Raw genomic sequence first — 25,279 nt, 5'->3', positions numbered from 1 at the left:
TGGGGTGTGAGCCCTGGTCAAGCAGCGACCACAATCCTAGTCAGGATAAGACACAAGCAAACTCTAAATTAACCTGTGCTCACCCTCTGGTAGCTTGGCACAAAGCAGTCATGCTAAACTTAGAGTCAATGTGTAAAGTATTTGTGCAACACTTCAAGCATGCTAAAAAGTGAAAAAACAAACAAAAAGATTCCACACCAAATTTAAAAAACAGAATATATTTTAATAACTAAAACATGACCAGAACGACAAATATCCATTCAGGATAAACAGAGATGTTGGATTTTCAAGTTTTAGGTTGAAAGAGTGCCAAAAAGCACCAAGAAGGGATACCTTGGCCTGCAGGACAGGGACAAAGTCACAAGTTCAGGCCGACCACGATGAAGCATAGGCCGGCTATAGGGACCAGGTTAGGTCCGCTGAATATAGTACAAATCCTTGTTGTGTAGAATTGCACTAATCCGGGGCGTAGAAGTCGAGCGATGCTTCGGTTCAAAGATGCAAGGATGCTGCAGTGCAAAGTCCTGTTGCGTCGACATTGAGGATCACATCGACGGGCTTGTGATGGAAGTCCAGGCCTCGAAGGAGTGGCATGCAGCTGGCGATATATTGGTTTCTGAAGAGCTGCGAGGCTGCCATGCAGAGGCCGGTGTCACCATTGAGCTGCCGTCGACGAGAGATGCGAGGACCTGGATCGTTGATTCACCGTGCCGCCAGCGATGCATCAGTTCTGAAGACTGCAAGGGTGATGCAGGCCTTCCGTGCCGGGCCCAATTCAACAGCAGCAGTGATGTGTTGGTTCTGCTCAATGATGCGCTGCTCAGCCAAGGAAATGCTTTGGTTCGGATTGAGGATGCACCGCTCAGCAGAGAAGATGTGACAGTTCCGCTGGAAAGCACCTTAGACACACGTCCAAGGTTCCAGCTGTGGGATGGCACCACTTGGCAGGGTAGACTCACAGATGGCAGAATCCAGGTGTAAATGCAAGATTGCTGGAAGCCTGTTATATTCTTTGAGGCTCCAGATCAGGAGGCCAGCCAGCTAGTCGTTTGAGTCACTGTGGGTTCTGGGTTTAAGTGATGCACAGCCAGTCCATCTTACCCAGGCAAGGAGGGCAGCAGGCCACAGGTCAGCAAACCAGGGCAGCAGTTCTTCCACAGCAGCAGTCTGGCAGATTGGTAGTCCTTCAGCAAAACAGCAGTTTTTCTTCCCAGCAGAGTATCCACATGTCCAGAAGTGTGGTGTCTGAGGTCCAGTACTTATACCCAGTAGTGCCTGTTAAGTGTGGAGACTTCAAAGACAAGCCTTTGCAGTGCGCAGATGTTCTGTCAGCCCTTGCTCCAGACTAACTACAGGGAGTTATCAGTCCTTTGTGTGGAGATAGTACGTAACCTATTCAAGTGTAAGTGCAGCTGGGCCCAGCTCCTCCCTTCCATCCTGTTAGGGATAGCACACTCAGTCACACATAAGTTTCCATTTTGTGTGGCTGTGTAGTTGGTATACAGAAAGCCTAGCTGCCAAATACACCCAGTGATGTGACCAGAGAATTCTGCAGGCACTAAATAATGGAAGGCAACAAAATACCAACTTTCTAAAACTGCCATTTTCAGAATTGTAATTTAAAATCTGACTTCACCATAGGTTAGGATTTTAAATTAGGATTCCAGAGACACCAAACATGATCCAGTCATATGTTCCCATTTGGAAATGATGATTATAAAATGTAATAAGGTAATTACAATGTTATCCTATGGGAGATACAGGCCTGGCAGCAGTGAAAAATGAATGTAAGAGTTCTGCACTACCAGGACATGTAAAACATAAAATGCATATGCTCTGCTTGTTTAAATGCATTGCACCCTGCCCTCTGGGCTGTCCAGGACCTGCCATAGGGGTGACATATATGCATTATAAATTGTGGTTTGGGCCTAGCAAGAGGTTAAACTTGCAAGGTCGACATGGAAGTTTAAAACTGCACACACAGGCTCTGCAATGGCAGGCCCGAGACATGTTTAAAGAGCTACTTAATTGGGTGGAACAATCAGTGCTGCAGGCCTACTGGTAGCATTTAATTTACAGGCCTTGGGCACGTGTAGTGCACTTTACTAGGGGCTTATAAGTAAATTAAGTATGCCAAACAGGTTTGTACCGTACCTGCCTCGATCTGTTGCCCACTGCGGATGGCCGATTCTGTGAAGCCTGGTCGGAAGACCTACAAAGTCCCATACTGGATGATATCTGGAATTATTGCTGTGTGCAGACCAAACGGGTGTCCCCTAACAATAGGCACAAACCTCTACATTTAAAATGTGTACGACGCACATACATGAAACCGAGCCTCCAGGCCAGGATTAACCTCACCGGTTCATCGACCTGCCCCAAATGCTGATGCGGTTTTCCTGCATATCGCCTGGTTGTGCTCCCACATAGGCAGTTACTGGACTGAGATTTTCGCACACACCTCCAAGATGGTGGACACATAGCTGCCAACCAAGAAACCATTAAGAGGCTTTCATTTCCATCCCAGCTATTTCTTAAATTCTTTCACTAAAGAAATTGGAAAGTCAATAAAAAGTTACAAAACCTTTTGAATACAATATTTGATATGGAGGGACTGAAATCTGAGCATTTTTTGTGAATTGAATGAGCCTTTTTCAACCATGTCTAAATAGCCATAATATCTAATATTTATCAGCCCATTTTTGTTACCCAGTAATAATTACTGAGGCCAGACTGGCCGCACTGAGCATCGGGTATTTCCCTAGGCGTCTGGAAGGGTGGGGGATGGTTTTGTTAATGGGGGGCTGGTTTGGATGCAGTGCTGCAATATCGGCCCCCAGTCACAAAATCAGCAGGCCAGCATAATCCACTGAGCACTCACTTTCCTCTCCAGCCTCTGTGTTTTGAAATATGCTATGGTTTTAAAAGTACCAGCTTTAGACAACAATAAATGTGTCAAGGTACCTCTGGTGAATAATCTTCCTGCTGGAGAGATCATTTTGTCTAGTGGTAGTCTTGACTCACCAGAGGTAGCGCAGAGGGTTAATATCCCTTCTACAAAGAACGCCTACCAAGCAGATCACAGAACTGTAATTTATGTGCATAGCTCACTGGGTTGCTGCTTTTGTCACAAAGATCCATTCGTTACTGTGCTGTTCATAAGTTACAATCGTTATCTAGCACAGTGAGCTATTAACTGCCATCAGAGATGTGCATGGTACAGGTTAGAAAGTTATGTTTTTCCCAGTCTTTCATTATCCCAATGTTACTAAAAAGGGTTTGTTTGGATAGAAATACATTCTTATTAGTAAAGTCAGCCCTACACACTGTGCTACATTTTGAATCCTGAGTTGGTGTTTCTTCAGACGAACCACTCTTAAAAAATGCCTACTGGTATGGTGGACATGCGAATCCTCCACCCCTTAGTCTCCTTTGTCTTATGTAACATTTCCTATTCACTGATTTACAGATGTCATCATATCTTTATTTTGCATTCAAATAAATGCATAAAAAGTACATAAATCATCGAAGTGTAGAATGCATCATATAAAACAACAGTTCAGCTTTGGTAACTATTAAAAAAAAGATGATGTTAAATTCATAAAACAGCTTTAAAATTGATTTAAAAAGTTGTAAAGCAGTATACATAAAACGGCTTAGCCCCACTGGTGGGTGGGAGTGCAAATTCTAAAAGTGTACCCCATGTGGGTTAATGTGTATTTTTCTGATTTTAAGGACAGCGAGAAAAAATTTGGCAAGCATATAACATATGTACGAAGTTTCCAATGCTAGGAAACTTTCAAAGGCTTGTTTGTGCGATCGAATACAGAATTTTTTCAACAGTGAAATAATGAGTGTTTTCCGCTCTCCCGTGTAGAATGAAAAAAAGAATAAAAGATGTGAAATAGATTGGGGGGAAAGACCTTCACGAGGGCAGAAAGATAGCTTGTTTATCGAAAATACTTGAGCCGGTTAGGCGGCCATTAATAGGATATAATTCAGTCTACATCTAGTCAATACAAAGCGGTGGCTGATGTTTGTGACAAATGAGATGCAGGATAAATTACCACTTCTTGGAGCTGGTGATGCAAAGTATGTGGTCACTGTGATTTTATTTTGATTTTCTTGCCACCTGTATGAGTTGAATTTGTTATAAAAGAGCTCTTTTAGACGCGATTTAGAAAAGGATATACACTTGCACGGTGAGTTGAACAGATACTCCAGATCTAATTCTGTGAGGGACTGTTTCACGTAAGCTAGCCAGCTAAATCAAGGAAGCTCGGTCCAAGTTTAGGATATCCCTTAGTTCTAGATGGTTCAGAGGGACCGATTCCCTTTTCCAAATTGAAAGCCAGGCTAGAGGGGGAGCAATTTTCAGGGATTTCAGAAATGAATGGGAAGTCTAATTCTTGGTGAATTAAAATGCTTGGGCACAATGTAGGGGTAGCTAATAGTCTCTTTAGAAATGTATCTTTTATTATTTGCAGGGAGTTAATGTCTGCAATTCCCCTAACAGCTGCACCATATGACACTATGGATCTTGTGTTTGCATGATAGATTTCTAGCATTTCTTTTACTGGTTTATTCCCTATTTTTGCTGCAAAATTCCAGATGCCAGCGATACTTTTAGACATTAGGAGCACCCTGTTCCTCACCATAGTGGACCATTTTAATTTATCGTCCCCCCCAAAAATTCCCAGGTACATAACATTGTCCACTCTATCCAGTCTTCTGCCATTTATATGAACACACATTACTTTCCCGCTTCATAGCCCTGCCCATGGCCATCACTTACGATTTTTTTTAATTAACATATAGGCCTAGGTCTGCCATTTATGTGGAATATGTCTCGATCTAAAGCTGTACGGCCATAGGTATTCTGACTAAAAGGACAGCGTCATCTAAATAAATCATGACAGGTAGGGGATATGAGCCTACCACTGGGACGTCCTTGCATTTTTGAATCAGAGCTTCGGAAAGTTTGTTTGTGTAAAGGGAGAAGAGAAAGGGGGCAAGAACACAACCCTGCCTTACCCCTTTATCAATCCTAAAGGGTTTTGTGCACTCCCCTTTTTTTTTCGTAATGGGCTACTGCCTTTGCGAGTCTATACAGGTCTCTGATGAATGAGATTATGGGTGGGTCCACGGCCAAAGACTCCATGATAGACCACAATTTATTGTGGTTCACACAGTCAAAGGCCGCGGACACATCCATAAATGCCAAAAATAGCTACAGATGTATTATTCATTGTCTGCAAGTGTGTGTGATGGAAAGTACTTTGATTCCCTACACTGCTATAAGAGGCACTAGAAAACAAATGAAATACATGTGAGCAAGGAGCTATGGCAAGATGAGGGACACTGTTGTGTGGTAGTGAGGGAATCATTGAAGAGCCCCAATAGAGACTGCTGTATCCTGGTGCATTGTTAGATCATCAGTTCCTATTCTTTAAAAGTAAATATGTTTGAATATATAATAAAAATTGTGCTGTAGAATGCACCAGTAATGCAATTTTCCTAAATGTTCTTGGGGGGAGAACTCCCCACACCCAACTACCCTTGTAGTGGTTAGGCTTGCTTGCTATGCAGCGCACAGAGGCTAGTCTGACAAAACTTCCTAAGGCTGCCTTGGTGTCCCAGTCCGGCCCTGATAATTACCATAACAAACAGATTTACAGCAGTAGAGGAACCATTCACAATTAAAAATGGGAAGAAATGTGCCTTTCTATTAATGCGGAATATGGTTAACTTTTCCAGTGGAATGGACTATTTCCTACTCCAAAAGAATTTGGAAAATACAATTTCAAGAACTATGCACTGCATACCAAACTTTAAATATTTTGTATAAGACCATACAATTATTTTTTTTTTTAATCTTTTATTTAAACAGTCTCGAAATGAAGGTACATATGCACAGAATCAATTGCGGGTTACAGTGAAATCAGATTACATACAATACAGCAGCATCATTCATTGAAATTCATGGGGTTGGGGGGTCATTATCAGCAGTTGCATGGGGAGGGGTACACACATCGCCCCGGTATGCGTTCCAGGGGGCCTAAATCTTAGACCATTTGCAGTGACAACCTTGGGCAACATAGACTGTTTTCTCCCTCAGCATACACCAGTCAAGGTCCTGCTGCCAAGCCATAACTGTAGGCGGATGCTGGGCTCCCCAGAGCTGCACAATATTTCTTTTTGCGATCATGCAACCAAACGTGACCCATTGCATAGTGTGGGTGGTGAGGTCAGTAGGCTCCCAGATGTTAAGGAGGCACCTGGGTGCTTCCAGTATGATGTCTACCCCTAGCACTTCACTCATGACCTTGTGAATGTTGTGCCAGTATACCTGGATGTGATCACAGTGCCACAGTATATGCATGAATGTGCCCATTTGTGCGCATCCTCTCCTACAAGAACCATCCGACACACCCCCCATGTGGACCAATTGGGGACCAGTGATGTAGATTCTGTGAAGGATCTTTAGCTGCACCAGACTGAGTCGCGATGGGATAGCGACCATTTTAGGGAAGGAGACCGCCTCCTGCCAGGCTTCGTCATATAGTTCTATTCCGTCCTCAGTCCATTTTTCTCGCAGTTTCAGTAGGGGGTGGTCGCTATTGCTAATAAGTTTCCGATATGTTAGGGAGATGACCCTATCAGGCAGGCGTCCATCCAACAATCTGTCTTCTAATGGGGAGGCGTCCGGTGGAGTTGATTCATCGGGAAATGCTGTTAGCAGCGAATGTCTGATTTGCAGGTATCTATAATATTCTGACTCCGTCAGGGCGTATTGATTTTGTAACATATCGAAGGGTTTCACACCCCCATCGCACCAAAGGTCTTTGACTTGAGAAATACCTATTAAGTCCCATTTGTCAAATCATTTCGAGTTTCCCATATATCCCAATTTCTGTGACTCCCCCAAGGGCGTGGCTAGCGACAATTTGTTTTGGCAGCCGGTCGATTTAGTAGCGGAATGCCACATAGCGACCGTGTGGGCAGTGGACCCGGTGAGCGGGTATTTATTTGGAGATGAGTACAGTGTTCTGGAGAAGGACCCCTTGGTTAAAAGCCATCGATCCATAAGGGAGCCTGGGTTGTCGGGCCGGCCGTACGTGCAATGATTAATAACTGCTAGGTGAGCAGCCCAGTAATATTTTTTAATATCAGGCAAGCCGATCCCTCCGTCACACCAGCTGAGCGTCAGCTTTCTCATAGCAATGCGCGGTCTCCCTCCCCATAGGAGGTCACTCAGAAGCCCTTTGAGGTCTTTAAAGTACGAGTTTGGGACAATGTCAGCCGAATTTTGCAACGCATACAGGAAGTGGGGCAGAGACATCATTTTAAATAATGCAGCTTTGTCCAATAATGAGAGCGGGAGTGACTTCCAGTGTGTAATGTCGCTTTTGAGCCGCTGCAGTGGGGGGAGCAGATTGCGGGTTTTTATCGAACAGACGGGTCTAAAGATATAAATATCCCTAAGTATTTGAAGCCGTCTGAGACTATTGGAATCGGGCAATTTCGGGGTAAAGGGGGAGGTGTCTCCCGCAGGAAATATAAAAGTGATTTTTGCCAATTGATGCGGAACCCAGAATACCTACCAAATGTATCCAATTTGTCAAAAGCGACTATTAGGGATCTATTAGAGGACATGAGATAGAGGAGGATATCATTAGCGTATAGGGATAAGCAGTGCTCCCAGTCTGCCCACCAGCGCATGCCATGGACCATTACATCTTTACAGATCCACGCTGCAAGTGGTTCAAGGGCCAAAGTGAATAACAAGGGAGAAAGGGGCCACCCCTGACGACTCCCCCGACTGAGTCTAAAGGGCTCTGACTTTCTGTTGTTCACAACTACCTGGGCCAGAGGCTCATTGTATAACAGTCGCACCCAGCGGCAGAAATTTGGCCCAAGACCATACAATTTAGATCATGTTATTTTCATTCCAGACCACGATAAATAAATATTTGCATTTCCTGTACTTTAATCTCTTTCACGACTGAGCAATTATATGGACGATCCTAATCATAGCAAATGCTTCCAATGTATTTGTGCCATAAAATACAATAGAATATTATTTGTCATCCATTACTTTTTCATAGTAGGTCATAGGAGCGGCCTGTGCAGGTAAGAGCGGTGAGGCAGGGAAAGGGGGGACTCGACAGACGATGACAAGGGAAAACTAAATAAACAATTTTCCCTCCTCCTCGTCTGTCAAGTCCGCCCTCCTGCCCCAATCATGCCCTCCCCATCCCACCACTCTTACCTACACAGTTTGCTCCTGGTAGGTCATTTTTCTACCAATGCCCATAAATCTTGGGCGTCCATTACCTTCATGTCCTCCTTTTCCCATATTTAAAAGATAATTGGTTTGGTCTTATCCCCAATTTAAAGAGGTATTCTATACTTCTGCCTTTGCTATAAAACATTCTTTATCCAACCATAGCTGCTATCGGTATACGGACAAGTAATTCCAAAGGTAGACTTATTTCCTCAACCTCCTCTTAAACCATCCGCTACAAATTGTCAGATGTATACCCATTCACCAAAATCCCAGCACCATTGCTCAGACAGTGTGAAGTCAACTGTCTTCTGGTTTCTCTGTTCCACACAATGGATTTTCAAGAGGTTCTCCCTTCACTTACCCTGTCTATGAAACCTATTTCTAGGAGATAATTGCTGTGGAAAATGACAATATTACACCCAACAAAATATTTTAAAACCAAAGGCCCAACAACAACCCAGAAATGTAATAATCAAATAATGAATCAAGGATTTAGCTATTTAATCTCTAAATCTCCCATACTAGGACCATGAATTAAAACATGATCAAGTGACAATAATAACCAGTAAAATGTCACATCAATATTCGTTAATTGTTTTTCAATCTAAGAGCCTGAGGTATATGTGCAGGTTAATATTCTTGACCTCAATATTACGACATACTTCCGGTCATAAAGAACAAAACGAAAGCCCATCTTCTACACTAGGAGTGTTCACTGTCAGTTATGCTATATTCCGAGAAAGACAACCTATTGCCTTGCTTTAGGACCATTGATGCAGTCCCAGGAAGAATATTCCATCTGAACCCTAGCTACGGAAGTACTAGCAGATAACATCTAGAGAACAACATAACAACGACCATACCTTCAGAGCATGAGTAGATAAGAAAGCTGTAAAACTACCCCAGTTAATGGCATCACGGTTGTTAAAATAAATGTCAGTCAAGGTTCACAGTTCACTATGTTTAACAAATATGCCATTGCATAGTACATCTTAAACAATAATAATACCAGCACACACAAATGACAAGTAACGTGCCACCATTAGTTACTTAGAGTAACTTTTCTGTTTATTTCACAACAATCCTAAGGTTGGTTGATGAAGCATACCCTGGCACACGTCACTATAAACTGAGAGCCGCTTAAGAATGACGACATGGTTGACTTTACACTGCTTATTTCTTTTTCTAAAAGCAATGCCTTTAGAATGCACTTTCCTAAATCTCAATATAATGTACAGAATAAACTTACCTCACCACCGTAGTTACCCCAAAATGCAGCTTTCAGGGTGTAGAATTTAACTCGGTTTTTAGCAACTACCGGCCCATTTCCCTTTTTACCTAAACCAGCTAAAATTCTGGAGAAAGTAGTTCAAGAACAACTCTCTAATTACCTTGAGTCCGGACAACTTCTCCACGATTCGCAATTCGGTTTCAGATCCGGCTATAGTACCGAGACTGCACTTCTGGAGGTTGCAGAGACTATCCGCGAATGCGTGGACGCAGGCGATGATGCAATGCTAGTGCTCCTCGACCTGTCCGCGGCATTAGATACGGTCTCTCATGCCATATTGATTGAGAGACTGTATAGTCTTGGGATTCAGAGCACCCCTTTGGCCTGTGTAGGAGGGTGGATACCTGACTATGGTTACCCCAGATTTTTTGCCTAGTGTTTAGCTGGTTTTCGACTTAGTTGGTTTGGGATCCTGCTAATCAGGGTCCCAGGCTATCTGCTCTCTCTTTAAATGGACTCCATGTACCCTAGTTACATCACCAATTTGGTACTGGACACCTTGTCAGCCCCTGTACAGAGCACTATAGGTGCCCAGGGCATAGGTGCATCCAAGGTCTACCAGGGGCTGCAGCATATCTTTTGCCACCCCTGGCTGGTACTTAAATCGACACAACTGGCTGATCACTCAGCTGGGGCAAGGTGGTGTAATCACCCCTTGCTTAGATATAGTATACCTATATCTAAACCTATATCTGGACACATATATACCTATCAGTCACTCCTATGGCAGGCCTTAACAATGCTGGAGGCAGAGTGCTTGGTTTTATGTGAGATGGTGCTCTAGCATGAGCTGAGCCTGTCTGCAGTGGTCGGAACCATTTCCTTATAGCTGTTCCAGGATATTGCCATACCATATACTCTTAAGTGCATTATAATCCTCGCAGTTATTGCTAACTTTGGTTTGGCTTTATCAAAACATGTTGTGTTTGGTGTCATACACTTTGGAATACTACCCCCTCGCCAGTCCTGGCGACGGGGGTAGCATTCCACCCTTCTAGAGGGAGAAGACATGTTACTTTGCTTTAAACGCGGTTAATCCTAACCAGAGCCTCAGCATCACAAAATGGATGCTGCTGCCCCAACACAAGTCTGACCTACTTCTGCCGACCGAAACTTGGCAGGGGAGGCCTGGACAAAGGGTTTCCTGTCACAGGGAGGTGTTACACCACCCCAGACAGGAGATAGTGGATTGGAGCAGGGAGAGTTGAAAGAAACTAGACACTGCCTGGGTCGCACAAGGTGTCCCAGGCAAAATCCAATCAAACCGGTTCTGGGGCACTCCAGCCCCAGTCCTGGTGCGAAACTGGACAAAGGGAAAGGGGTGTAACCACCCCTTTCCTGGGTCCCACCCATAGGAGGGACCTAGCAGGTAATCCAGTCCCTTGATTTGGAATAAAGGTAGGAGCTGTGCAGATGCACATCAGATTATCCTGACTGAAACTTATGAAACGAAACTCTGGACCCTTCGACATCCCACTCGACGTGGAAGACTAAGGAACCTCCATTGTGGTCAAGGAGTGACCACCCTGTGCAAAAAGGTACCATCCAGCACCTCACCATTTGCTTTGTTGCAGTTCCTGCGGGAACTTGAGCAACAGAGATCAGCAAGACCCAGCTTTCCTGCCTTCCAACAGCTCGATCCACAGTCTATGCAAAGCTGAGACCCGTGGAGGTGACCTGAAGCGTGGGGCCGGCCATCTTGGAAAAACTACGAAGCACTGACCGTGCAGCTCCTGAGGCTCCCTTGAAACTGTGCATTGGAGTTTGAGAAGCTCCAACCCCGAGCAGCTTTTGCACCGAAGCTTCCCCCTCCACACTCACCGGGTGCTGCGTGGGGCCCTTTTGCATTTTCCTGCTCGACGCGTTGGTCCGGTCGCTTGCCCGTTGGCTAGCGGCCCCAGTACCGACGAACCTTTGAATTTGCTCTGCTAGTCTGGTTGCTCCAGACTGGCCCTCGCTCCCCTGAAAAGGAGCACCCGCTCAGACCTTGCTGGTCCGAGTAAGAAGCGATCTTCGAATCCTGCGTGGGTTGCACTTGCCAAGGCTTGTTAACTCCGATCCGGAAGCCGACACCGCCGACAGCAAGAGCCTTTGTGGGACAGCTCGTGATCCACTCTAGGACATCCTCGGTGCCCCAGAGTCCACGTGGCAGCGGAGACAAGCTTCATGCAACTACCTGATTGCGCCCAACATCGCCTGGTTCCTTCCTGGTCACTGGCTAGTGACCCAGACTCTGTCCCCTCTGCTTTCAGGTACTCTACATCTTCGATCCACCCTTGGATCACACCGGACACTTCTCTTCAGGACGCCTGCAGCATCTTCATCTCCAGGCACCCTAGATCTTCGTGACGAAACCCGACACGCTTTTGCACCTGTGCACCCGCTTCCTGTGGGTGAGGTAACTCTTGAACGGCAGTGCTCCTGTAGTGGTTTACACCTCTAGTGTCTAAGTCTAAAGTTTTGTCCTTCTAGTCCAGTCGGAAGACTCCTAAAACTGTAACTCAATAACTTTTATGCACCATTGACTTTAGTTGGGGCATGCGTGCGCTTTAAGCGCTGCACCCGAATCCCGCGGGCTACTCCCGTCCTAACTGCTGTTAGTCCAGTGTAGTCCCAGCGATTCCCACGGCCCTAGGCCTTACCACTGATAGATTAGTGGTACTTATACCACTTTTTTGATATATGGTTTGAGTGGCCATCGGCCTCATCCATAATTGTGCAACTTTCATATGTGATATTGTGCTTTTGTTTAAACGCTTGTGCTTCTTTACTCATAGAGAGTATTGGGGATTATTCTGAGAATAAATACATATATTTTTATAATATATAATTTGTGTGGTGTCCTTTCATTTGGTATTACAGGATTGCATATGGTAAAACAGCTGGCTTCACATGCCCTCTTGAGTTAAGCCTTTAAGGCTGCTTAGTCCATGCTACCCCTAGGATAGCTTGTCTATAAGGTTGACTTACAACCACCACCATAAGGGATTGTTTGGACTGATACAAGGTGCCCACAGAACTATGGACATCATACATCAGGCCAACTTCTCACAGCCTGGATTAGATCTTCTCTAAGCGGTCACACCCAACAGGTCTCCGTTCAATCTTTTGTCTAGGAGAAGAAACCACCCAGTTGTGGTGTCCCTCAGGGCTCTGTCCTGACCCCACTGTTTTTTAATGTCTACCTGTCTCCGTTGGCCACTGTGGCAGAATCTTGTGGGGTCAGAGTGATCTCATATGCTGATGGCACACAACTAGTGTTTTCATTTAGAGATCACTCTGACGCTACCTTTTCGAACTTTAGATGCTGGCTTAGCAACATCTCCTCCTGAATGTCACTCAACACTCTCAGACTCAACTCTGATAAAACCAAGGTGTTGTTTTTTAATAAAAAAAATCCCCCTCTGCCCCTGCTTTGGTGGCCACCTGAGCTGAATCCCCCCCAGTCCCGGAGGAATCAGCCAGGAATCTTGGATTCCAATTTGACAATGAATTGCCGTGCAACGCTCAAATAAATAGGGTCTCATCTACGTGTTTTGGTAAACTACGCATGATTAGTAAAATTCTCTCTTTTCTTCCTTTGGACGCTCGCCGGACCATCATTCATGCCCTTATTACATCACACCTGGATTATGCGAACAGCCTGTATGCTGGAGCGCCAGCCTACTTGGTCAAGCTCTTGTAGATTGTGCAGAATGCGGCGGAAAGAATGATTTGCAACATTCCATATTGTCACTCAATCTCACCACACTTAACAAAGTTACACTGGCTGCCCTTGACTAGGCGCATTCAGTTTAAATCTCTGGTCCTGGCGTACAGAGCAATGCAGGGTCAGGATCCTGCCTATCTTAGAGCTAGACTTAAGCATGCTCAGTCCAACCGATCACTCAGATCGAATCATCTTTGCCTCTTACGCACTCCGCGGTTTTGTGGCTCTAGAATGGGGGGTTGAGCTTTCTCAGTTATTACTGCTCAATCTTGGAATAGCTTTCCACTGTCCCTTCGTATGGCAGAATCGGAATGCCTATTTCGATGCAAATTAAAGACCTGGCTGTTTACCAACCCTTAGCCACTCAGTGAGTCGTACAACTGTTAACCATCCGTAGCGCCGGGACACCCCCGTTGGGGGTAGCTGCGCGACATACAAGTTTCTAACTAAATAAATAAACTCTTGTACTAGGCTAACCACAGGATTTCCTGTCAGAGGAACGCCACCTTTCCAGTCCAGGTTTTAATTTAACAAAAGACTGCATGATGGGAGTTGTAGTCGCGCTTCACTTCAATTGAATCAAAGTACTGCACCTGATGACAACAATGTGTTCAGGAAAAGCCCAGGAGTAGAAATGGTGTCCCTGGAACATGGGGTTATCTAGTCCCCGTACATTGTACTTTTTCATGGGTAGAACTATGCGTGTGGCCAGTTCATTTACAGTGCTTGTTACAGACCTCACTTTAAATAAAATAATAAAAACAGCCCGTGAGTTCCTCCCATTGTTAAATAAACACTGCAAAGCCCTCTAGATCGACCATTCTGGTGAAAGTTTAACATGAAAATATTATAGCACATAATTTTACTGAAATATGAGAACTAGAGGGATTGTGACAGCAAGTACGCTCTGAAATTGCTTTTGAAGTTCACTGGATTTTCAATAAATTTGACCATTTTCGATGGCTGTGGAAGTATTTAGTAAATGTGCCCCACACATACTACGAGCTTCATTTAAACTGCAAGAAAAACCAGTACCTTATAAAAACAGAACAACACAATATCAACACATCTCTACAATAACTTCAAGACAATACTAGATGAGTACAGCAGCAAAGAGGAACAAGCATTTGCAATGCAATAGGTCTCGTATTTGAGAGTGTTTAAGCTATTGTCATTAAATGACAATGCCTTTTATTTATGTGTTTTTTTAAAGCAACGCATATATAAAAAGGCATTGTCATTTTTAATGCTGTAAGCTCCAACTCTCGCAAAGACGAGACCACTCTAATTTGGGCCGCGCCCCTTTCTTTAGACGCTGCTAGCCGAATTCAGGTTACAGCGAGCAGCGTCTAAAGAAAGGGGCGTGGCCAACATGAAAGTGAAAGCCGGTATGGCGCGCTTTCACTCAAAGCAAAAACGTATTAATTAATTTAAAAGGATCTGTAGTGCATCCGCTAAAGTGAAAGCTGCACACGCTGTAAATTAAATAACTAAATAAGCAAGGCTGCTAAAGTGAAAGAGGCCCATGCTGTAAATTAATTTATTAAATAAGCGCAGCCGCTAAAGTGAAATTGTCCCGTGCTGTAAATTAAATAATTAAATAAGCGCAGCCTCTATAGTTAATTTAAATACAAATAATATAAAAGCAGGGGGCTTCTGCGATGCCGTGAGTGGAATAGGGGAAGATCATTAAAGAAAATAGTGCTCACCGACTTATAAAGCAGACTGTGTAACAAAATAAGTGAAAACTCCAGTCGTTATGAGAGGTTACAAATGCAGACATGGCGGTACCAAGGAGGGACTACTAAGCCTATTCACAAATGAAAAGCAACGATTTCGCAGAGACAGTAACAGGAGCCAATTTAAAAGATGGGTGGGAAATGGGCTGAGCTTTTATGCTGTGCCTCAATACAGCATGCCTCGCAGAGCATTGCATGTGCTGCCCAGGCTCGACCTAAAAAGCAAATTCTAGAAATTAAAAGGTCTGAATGAGTGGGTAAGGGTTACAATTGGCAAAAATCGAGTAGTATCAAGAAAAATATACACTAAAAATGGGTTCAAGCTACGATGTGTACTGCTCCCCTTATTGTTTAATCTCTATATAGCCAACTTAAATTACTCTTTAAACACAGTGGCAGCCCATCCTAGCTAGGAGAACTTCCCTTGCCCTTACTACAGTACGCGTATGATATAGTTCTCATGAGCAAAACACTAATAGGGCTCCAAAGACTTCTTAATGAGCTTGGCACATACAGCAAAAAATACAAGATGGAAATAACCCTAATAGAACAAAGATAATGATAATTGGATGGAAAATGAGAAAGCAAGATACCTGGTATGTAAATAAAGGGAAACAAATTAAATGGTGACAAATTACAGATACCTTGGCATCATATCTCATGGACGAGGAACTTTTAAGGAGCATAAATTATTAATTAAAACAAAGGCTAACTCTTCAGGCTGTACTTTAAAAGCACTGCAGGCAAAAATAGCGAAACACACTTTTGAGCCTACATCAAAAGTAATAAGAAGCAAACTGTTACCATCTTTAACATATGGCTTAGAATCACTTTTAGGATCCTTCACAACGTCTTGGATAAGATGGCTTGTCATCTGTATATGGATACATTTTGCCTCCCTCCAAATGCTTCTCAAACCCTGATAAGGTTGGAAGTTGATCTGATTAAGTAGACATTAGCAAGACATTTGGTTTTTGTCAACTGTTTGCATAAGATAAAGATCTGTAAGGAACATACATTAAGCCACCATATATGGTCAGACATATTAGTTAACAAACTGAAGTATAAAAATCCATGGAACGAATTCATGAATTCATATCTGGGCAATCTTAAAGTAGAAAATCTATGAGAGGAACGGATAAGCCACAGTTTATTTTTAAAAGTGGAAACTAAAAATGCAATGTACATTTCATTCATTTAAGGCAAGCGCCTTTTCAGCAAACCCTGTCATGCATTGGTAATCAATTCCTATATCAGAGTCAAAAGTGAGGAAAGGTGTAGATTGTGCGGCTTTCACTCAGAATCTAGTAATAGAGAAAACAAGGGTACCCCAATATGTGAACCTGGGGTGGTAAGCTGTTTTGGAAAACAATGGTTCTGGTGTGGCCTAAAGGTCCATTCAGAAATGACCCTGTGGGGGGGGCACTATGATTGAGAGTAGGAAGTTAATTCTTAAAAGGGAGCTGTAAGTAATATACAGAGGGACTTGTAGGTCAGTATATGACAGGTGTTTATTCCAAAACAATAGCATTCAGGTGCGCACACAATAAATGGCAATAAGCGGGGCGTGAAAAGTGAGGATGATACAAATTTTTCAGAGTGAAAGGAGTTCATGATGTAGGGACCGCCTACAACAAGAACTCCTTTCGCTCTGCAAATATTTTCTAAGGAGTGCCTACTATTGTTGTCAATGCGATGTCTTTATTTTAATATCACCCTCACTTTCCTACTTAATTCTTATATATTTTCTACCCTTTCTATTTTCTATACCTGTATATATTTGTTTTGATGCTCTAAATGATTACTTATTTTAAATTGTATTGTAATGCTTTTAAACAACCAAACAATAAAGATACTACTACTACTAGGAAATGTCAGACTCTTGCACCTCCAATTAACCTAGTTCTAGGACACCCCCGTGCCGCACGGCCACCAGCTGCTGCGTGTGCCCCCCGCCTGCCTCGCTGACCCTGCCTGCTGCCGGCTGACCACGCCCCCTGCCTTCGAGCGGCGTGGTCTCCTGCGGTCTGGGCATATGTAACTGTGTTTTCTGTTTCTGATTTCTGTTGCCTATTTAGGCTTTTGTGCCCCGCTATTCTCCCTCTGTGTGCCCCATTTTGTTAATTGTTTTGTTTCTCGCCTGTCCCCCGGTACTGTACTCCCCTCTGTTGCCTCGGTGCCCTCCCGCCCCGCTCCCCGCTTCCCGCCTCCGTTTGGTTGGCCACGCCCCCTTTTCTTTCTGTGCCCTCCCCGCTCCCGCCTCCCAGCTGCTCCTCCCTCCCGCGCACTTGGCCATAAATGGCGACCGTGCGAACGCGCAGCGGTCACGCGCAGCGGGCGCGCCGATTGTGCACCGAAAGCGTGCCAAAGGTAAGCCCGTCTGCACCCGTCCGCGCCTGGACAGCGCCCAGCACCAGGACCCCTGGCTCCCGCCGACACCAGCCCACCCGCCGAACCTACAACGCCACCGAACTCTACGCACTCAACGCCGGCCGAATCCCGGGCTGCCATCAAGCCACCCCGAGACGCACCCACGGACCCTTCTGCTGCCACTCCTGCAAGTTCACCTGCTCCCGGACCTCCACCACACCAGCACAAACCAAGCCGAACTCCAGCAGCAGCCACCTCAAGTGCATCCTGCTCAACACCCGCTCCGTCCACAGACACACCGTCGAGCTCTGGAACCTGCTCGACACCACAGCCCCAAACGTCGCCTTCCTCACGGAAAATGGATGAACGCCTCCTCAGCACCCGACATCGCCATCGCCATCCCAGACGGCTACAAGATCATCCGGAGAGACCGCGTCAACCAGACTGGAGGAGGCATCGCCATCGTCCACAGGAACTCCATCCGCATCACGACCAACACCGACGACACCCTCGCACCCGCCGAACACCTGCACTTCCAGATCCACATCAACCCCAAGACCACCCTCAGAGGCACCCTCATCTACAGACCCCCGGGACCACGCACACAATTCAGCGAAGACATCGCCGACTTCGTCAGCCCGAACGCCCTCCCCTCCGCTGACTACATCCTCCTCGGGGACCTCAACTTCCACCTGGAGAACAACAACGACCGCAACACCACCACCCTGCTGGACAACCTCGCCAACCTCGGACTCAAGCAACTGGTGACCACCCCCACCCACTACGCCGGACACACACTCGACCCCGTGTTCTCATCCAGCAAGGACATCACCTTCAGCCACGCCACCGGACTCCACTGGACGGACCACAGCTGCGTCCACTTCAGCTTTAAAAGGACCACGATCCACCACCACCAGCAACAGCTCGCACGCAGAAGTTGGAACAAGATCACAGCCGACCAGCTCGTGGCCTCCCTGAACCTGAACCCCCCCACCAGCGTATTGAACCCTAGCCAGGCGGCCACCAACATCGCAAAGTGGATCTGCAACTGCGCAGACGACCTCGCCCCCCTGAGGACCCCGCCCAGCAGACCCGGCAGCAAGAAAGCCCCATGGTTCACCGACAAACTGAAGATCTCCAAGAAGAACTGCCGAGCCCTCGAGAAAGCCTGGCGCAGAGACCCTACACCGAACAACATGACTGCCCTCAAGCTCACCACCCGAAAACACCACCAACTGATCCGCGCCACCAAGAAAACTGCGTTCAAGGAACGACTGGACAACAACACCCACAACAGCAAGGAGCTCTTCAACATCGTCAAAGAGCTCTCCAACCCCAACGCTGGAAACAACGACATCACCCCTTCGCAAGACCTCTGCAACTCCCTCGCCTCCTACTTCCACAACAAGATCGCGGACATACACAACAGCTTCAGCCCCCAACCGGCACACGCCACGACTGAACCACCGCCCCCCACCACCACCCTCCGCGCCTGGACCCCGATCAGCACCGATGACATCATCCGCACGATGAACTCCATCCACTCCGGATCTCCGACCGACCCATGCCCTCACCACGTCTTCAACAAAGCCGACGCAGTCATCGCACCCCACCTGGGAGACATCATCAACACCTCCTTCGACACCGCTACCTTCCCGGAGAGCTGGAAGCACGCCGAACTCTGCGCTCTACTTAAGAAACCGTCAGCCGACCCCACCGACCTCAAGAACTACCGCCCCATCTCGCTACTCCCGTTCCCTGCAAAAGTCATCGAGAAGACCGTCAACAAGCAGCTGGCCGCCTTCCTCAAGACGAATGGATCCCTCGACCCCTCGCAGTCTGGCTTCCGGGCCAACCACAGCACCCAGACCGCCCTGATCGCAGCTACCGATGACATCCAAGCCCTGCTCGACAACGGAGAGACAGCGGCCCTCATCCTCCTAGACCTCTCCGCAGCCTTCGACACCGTCTGCCACCGCACCCTAGTGCAGCGCCTCAGCAACGTCGGAATCCAGGAGAAGGCACTAGAATGGATCACCTCGTTCCTCGCCGGAAGGACACAGAGAGTCCGCCTCCCCCCATTCAAATCAGAAGCCACCGAAGTCATCTGCGGCGTCCCTCAAGGCTCCTCGCTCAGCCCAACCCTCTTCAACGCCTACATGAGCCCCCTCGCGGCCATCGCACGCCATCACAAACTCAACATCATCTCCTACGCCGACGACACCCAGCTGATCCTCTCCCTCACCAACGACCCCGCCACCGCCAGAGCCAACCTACACGAAGGGATGACAGACGTAGCCAAGTGGATGATGAGCAGCCGCCTGAAACTGAACTCGGACAAGACGGAAGTCCTCATCCTGGGATCTTCACCCTCCGCCTGGGACGACTCCTGGTGGCCCCCCGCCCTGGGCAGCGCACCCAAACCGACAGACCACGCACGCAACCTGGGCTTCATCCTGGACTCCTCCCTCTCCATGACCAGACAAGTCAACGCCGTTTCCTCGTCATGCTTCAACATCCTGCGCATGCTACGTAAGATCTTCCGGTGGATCCCCACCGAGACCAGGAAGACGGTCACACAGGCCCTCGTCACCAGCCGTCTAGACTACGGCAACGCCCTCTACGCCGGAACCACTGCCAAACTCCAGAAGAGACTCCAGCGGATCCAGAACGCCTCAGCACGACTCATCCTGGACATCCCCCGTCGCAGCCACATCTCCGGACACCTGAGAGATCTGCACTGGCTCCCGGTCAACAAGAGAATCACCTTCTGTCTCCTCACCCACGCACACAAGGCCCTCCACAACCAAGGCCCAGGATACCTCAACAGCCGCCTCAACTTCTACGCTCCCACACGCCAACTTCGATCGACCGGCCACGCCCTCGCCGCCGTCACCCGCATCCGAAGAGCCACCACAGGAGAAAGATCCTTCTCCTACCTGGCCGCCAAGACCTGGAACTCCCTCCCGACCCACCTCCGCCTGACCCAGGACCACCTCGCCTTCAGGAAGCAGCTCAAGACCTGGCTGTTCGAGCAGTAGCTGACCCCCCCCCCCCCTCAGCGCCTTGAGACCCTCCGGGTGAGTAGTGCGCTATATAAATGTGATGATTGATTGATTAAAAATGTTCGTGTGGGAAGGAAGCTCCTGCTCCTAATTCAACTACCAGTCGTTAAGAGCACTTTTCACACCCTGAGACGTTGCAAGATCGTACACCAAACACAATGATATTACAGGAGTTTGGACACTGCTCGGAAATAAATAGCAGCTTGGGGTGCCTCACCATCTGGTGAGGAAGCAATCCACTGTCCCTGTACTCTTCAATATGCCCCCTCACGCATTATGCGGCCTAAACCTTCATTTGCAAATTCTGGAAGGAAACATCTTGCTTGTAATTGCAGCCCAGAGTGGTCGGTGGAGTCCAAATCGAGGCCAGGAGAATGTGCACCCACCTTGCGGGCACATTTCTAATACCCAAATTACCTCCCCCTGACGTTTCCCCTCCTAATTAATTACCTAATGAGGCCACCGCGCCTCATTCAGTAATTAATTAGGGTGAAAACGTACTCGGATTAATGCAATTACCGGTAAGAAATTAAAGCATTTCTGGCATATAGTTCCCCATGCAACTTTGGAACTTGTGGAAATCTTTCCAGAGGTTCACTCCTAAAAGTGTTTCCTTTCTATGGCACTTTGGTGGGGACACATCTACTGCCAAGGTTCTGAACCTTCACTGAGGTGGAAGAACTACCGCCCTCACTTTGGGGAGAGAAATTGCAGCTGCAAAAATTTAACTTCGGCCAAAGTGATTGTTGTATTTTGGCTCTTTATTCCCTTTGTTAGTTTCCCTTTTGGACTCTCTGTTACGACATGAGATATGCATGAAAGCGAGGAAGTGTATAATAACAGGGAAATACAAAATATGCGTCCTTAAGGCATATTTTTTTTACAGCGTGTTTCGCAGCTGCGCTTTTACTTTTTTGAAAAATTGCTTTTCAGGTTACTTACGGTAGGGTGGCTTCCTCCGCTTTATTTTCCTCAGTTTCCATGGTTTCTTTGGTCCGGGTGCCTCTTTTTCTATGATTGTTTCTTCCCTGTTTCCCATTTGAAGAGTTTTAGTTGGGCTAAAGGAGGGCTACTTTTCATCTCAGAGCGGTGGAAGTTGAGACAGTTGGGCCCTGGATGTGCCACTGCTGAATCCATTGTTGTGCAGTCCGTGAGCTCCGATTGGTCACAATGTTTACCTTCCCTATCAACCAATCCAAATGCGTGGATTCCTAAGAGAGGAAACATTCCACCGGAACAGCCTCTGAAGAGTTCTGTTTGGCCTTTGGATTTGTATTTCTTACCATAAAAGAATACATTGCGTATTCCCTTTATATTAAAAAAGAATGTAACCCCAGACTTCGTATCAGTCTGATATAGATTTGGTGTTCTGGGATGTAACACGTGATCTCGAAATCTATGGTCGAGCACGGATCTCAAAAACACGGACATTTATTTCTCAAGTTTGTTTCCCACATGAAGCCGTGTCGATATACATTGGTCTGCCATGCTTCTGAAGAAAATGTAAGACATTTTAAAGAGGGTTGAATCTGTCATTTAAAATATAATGAACAAGTGAATGTTCGTGTCTTTTGAGAATGTCATTTTAACAAAGATGCGGCTGGAGCTATTGACGTGATTTATAATGTACACCTCGTGTCTAGAATGTAGGAGAGAAGTGGAGGGAGAGGAGGGTGGGCCTCTGAAAACGCTATTGTGCTATTATGGTGTGAAAGCCACGTGGGTGGGGTGGGTTTTTCAAGGAAGTTGAAATGATTGAAGCACCAACCATGGCCATGACTTGGGGCATTGCAAGATGATGGTCATGGTAAAGTCATGGCAAAACACGAGTGACTCTTCCGTTGGTGCAAGGCCGTACTGGCTACCGGGCGTTTTGGTGGGCTGCCAAGCTGGGGGCCGATTTCACTGCAGTGGGGGCTGATTTTGTTGATGAGGACCTGCATTTGTTTCTAAATAAAGAAAGCAAACAAATGGTTTTAACCCCTTGGCTGCGGGCCGATTCCCCCCGCTGTGCTGGGGGGAGGAGGGCGCGCACAGCGCCCCGGTGCTCATGACGAGCTCAGCTCGTTATGAGCCACGTTTCTCATGTGCTCATGACGAGCTGAGCTCGTCATGACCACACCCATTCATTCGTTAGAACGCCCAGCACAGGAGGGGAATTAGCCCCGCACCTGAGCGTTCTAACGGTCATGATGAGCTCAGCTCGTCATGAGCACACGAGAACCGTGGCTCATGACGAGCTGAGCTCGTCATGAGCATGGGAGGTGTTAAAGCATACTTTAAAGCCATTTGCTTTTCCTATGATTACTTAGAAAGGCCCAGTAGCCAGTTCGGCCCTGGTTGGGTGTAAAGCATTCTATTACTTACACTGTAAAACTGACAAAACGCATAATGTATAGGTGAAAGTCTGCTTGACCTGTTACTTTATTCTATTCTTTTCTGCTGAGTTTTCACCCTCAGCCTGGTCCATGCCTATATTTTATCCAATAGTTTATGGGGCCAACGTTTGGCCTGATTACGATCTTGGCGGATGGGATACTCTGTCACAAACGAGACGGATATATTGTCCACCGTACTTTGACGGACAGGATATCTATCATGTTTGTGACGGAGTAACCCTTGCCTCCAACATCGTAATCAGGCCATAACTCGGTGTTAGTGTCAAATTTAACCCATCGGGAAAATAAACATAATCTGTAGTGCATTGGTAAGGTCTCACTAGTTACCACCATATCAGTGGTTGATTACTTCTATGTAAGTGTCTCACACTTCAATGTATTGCATTATTTTCCCAAAATGCATTAGTGAATACGGAATCCCAACAGTCCCCCTGGCCACTGGTTACCTCAGGGCTCAGCTCTTAACCTGCAGTGCATGGCTGAGGAAAAGCCGGTGGTTCACAGAAACACTGCATATGGTTTCAGAAAACGTAGAACAAGAGAGGTCCTAGCTAGTGCTCTAGGAAGTAAAACTCAGGGGCTACCTGCATGAATATATCCTTGGGGTCCTTGGCAATCTTGGCAAGGGTTATCTACTCTAGCTCACCTCCCTTCTAACTCCTGCATCTAGATCCTGACCTCCATCCCTTCTCTCTTCTAATTCCTAGTTCCGGTCAGGCTGACCTCCAACTCCCACTTGCCTCACATTCTCCTTCACCTCAGCACCACCAGCAACATTGCAATGATGACATCACAGGGCACTTCAGCTCTCACTGGCTCCAGAACATTCTCTGCAACAACACTCATGCTTATGCAAGTTATACAGATACGCAGGCAATAAAGACCCTGGTGAAATGCGGCTGCACGCGGCCCACGCAGAGGGCCACCTAAAAGGGCGGCCACCTTTTTTTAAAAATTTGTTTTTATTGATTTTACACAACAATCAGCTCAGGCATTATAACGTGATACAATATCATAGTGGTACATTGCATAATTATATACATTTGCAATCAGTGTAGAAAAATAAACAGTAACAGTGCCAAAGCACTATGAGAATCCACGCGAGACATTGCCTAGTATTCTAAAATCTGTAATGGAATCTCCGATTGCCAACCAGTACGGATAATTTCCAGCTTTTGTTCCCATACCAGGAGTCTAATAAAACATACCATGATTAATCAAATCTATCCGTGCTCAATATGTTGATAACAACTCAACTAAAACTGACCCACCCTTCCCTCCCCTCCCGCATGCTCGGCAATAAGTATCTATATCAGCATTTTCACATTTCCACAGCTGGATTCATGTGCATCTCGGTTCCACAATCTCACTTAGGTACATTGTGCAGTCATGTGAATCACACAATGTAACAACCCATGGATAATGTAAGGAGCCCCTGTGTCACATAGCAGTGGTCCAGTCCCCCAATCAATAATAACAGTACACCCTAGTAGGATAATATATCTATCGCAGCATATTCCTCCATCATTGCATTCCAGCTTAGCGAGATAGGTGTTTTCCTTAGCCCCCTATACTCCTCTCTTTTTAGTTCAGCCCCCTCAGCCCTTCCCCATCTCACCACTTCCGCACGCCAGTCCTGTATGGACGGGGCTCTAGCGGCTTTCCATCGTGTGGTTATGGCTCTTTTAGCCAGAAGGAGTGAAAGGTTAGCAAATCGGGAGGCGGGATTACCCTTCTTTCCACGAGGCCCTAGTCCCAGTATGCAATATTCCATGGTGACTGTATGGCGCACCGAGGCTACATCTGCTAGTAGTTTGCACACTGTCGCCCAGTAGTACCCCAGACGGGGCAATCTCACACCATGTGTATCAGTCCCGCATTGGGTGCATGACAGCGCGGGCAGGTATAACTTCCTCCCGGAAATATAGTGTTCAATCTGCGTGGTGTTAAATAAGCTCTGTGTAGCAACATCAATTGGATAAATTTGAATCTAGGATTACGAGACACCTTCATGGGGTATCCCACTATTGTATGCCATTTCTTACCTGTAAACTCACGGCCTACGTCCTCTTCCCATCTGTCACATACCATTCGTAAGGAGATCGCCGTCTCAGTGCGAATAACGTGGATGAGCCATTTTGTCATTCGTGCTCCGTGTCCCATTAGGTATTGCATAGTAAGTAGGGCATTTGTGGTCGGTTCAGTATCATCCGGCGGCCATGTGATGCATATATATCTGGATATGTGTGCGTGCTATATGAACATTGAATCGGGGGCACCGTGTACGCGCACAAATGTTTAGTGCGGTATTAGGACTCCTTCCGAATAAAACTCTCCCATCGTGGTGACCCCCCCATCCGTCCATGCCCACAGAGCTCGGTTAGTAGTCAATCCCGATCTTGTCGGGATACCCAGT

General features: G+C 46.5%; 1 protein-coding gene across 4 annotated transcripts in view; it reads right to left on the bottom strand.

Annotated features, from left to right (window-relative positions):
- The window catches only part of SLC4A4 (solute carrier family 4 member 4), an 893,491-nt gene extending 872,064 nt beyond the window's left edge, over nucleotides 1–21,427 (bottom strand). For 2 of the 4 annotated variants that reach the window (XM_078676409.1, XM_078676410.1), the window contains exon 1: nucleotides 21,407–21,427. The gene's annotated coding sequence lies outside the window, so the exon portion shown is untranslated. The remainder of the gene's footprint in view (nucleotides 1–21,406) is intronic. The other 2 variants (XM_078676411.1, XM_078676413.1) reach the window with 1 other exon arrangement.
- Between the last annotated feature and the right edge of the window lie 3,852 nt (nucleotides 21,428–25,279).

The sequence above is a fragment of the Lissotriton helveticus genome, chromosome 2_1, assembly GCF_964261635.1.
Source record: "Lissotriton helveticus chromosome 2_1, aLisHel1.1, whole genome shotgun sequence".
Classification (NCBI taxonomy): Eukaryota; Metazoa; Chordata; class Amphibia; order Caudata; family Salamandridae; genus Lissotriton; species Lissotriton helveticus.
This window is presented reverse-complemented; position numbering and strand designations above follow the sequence as displayed.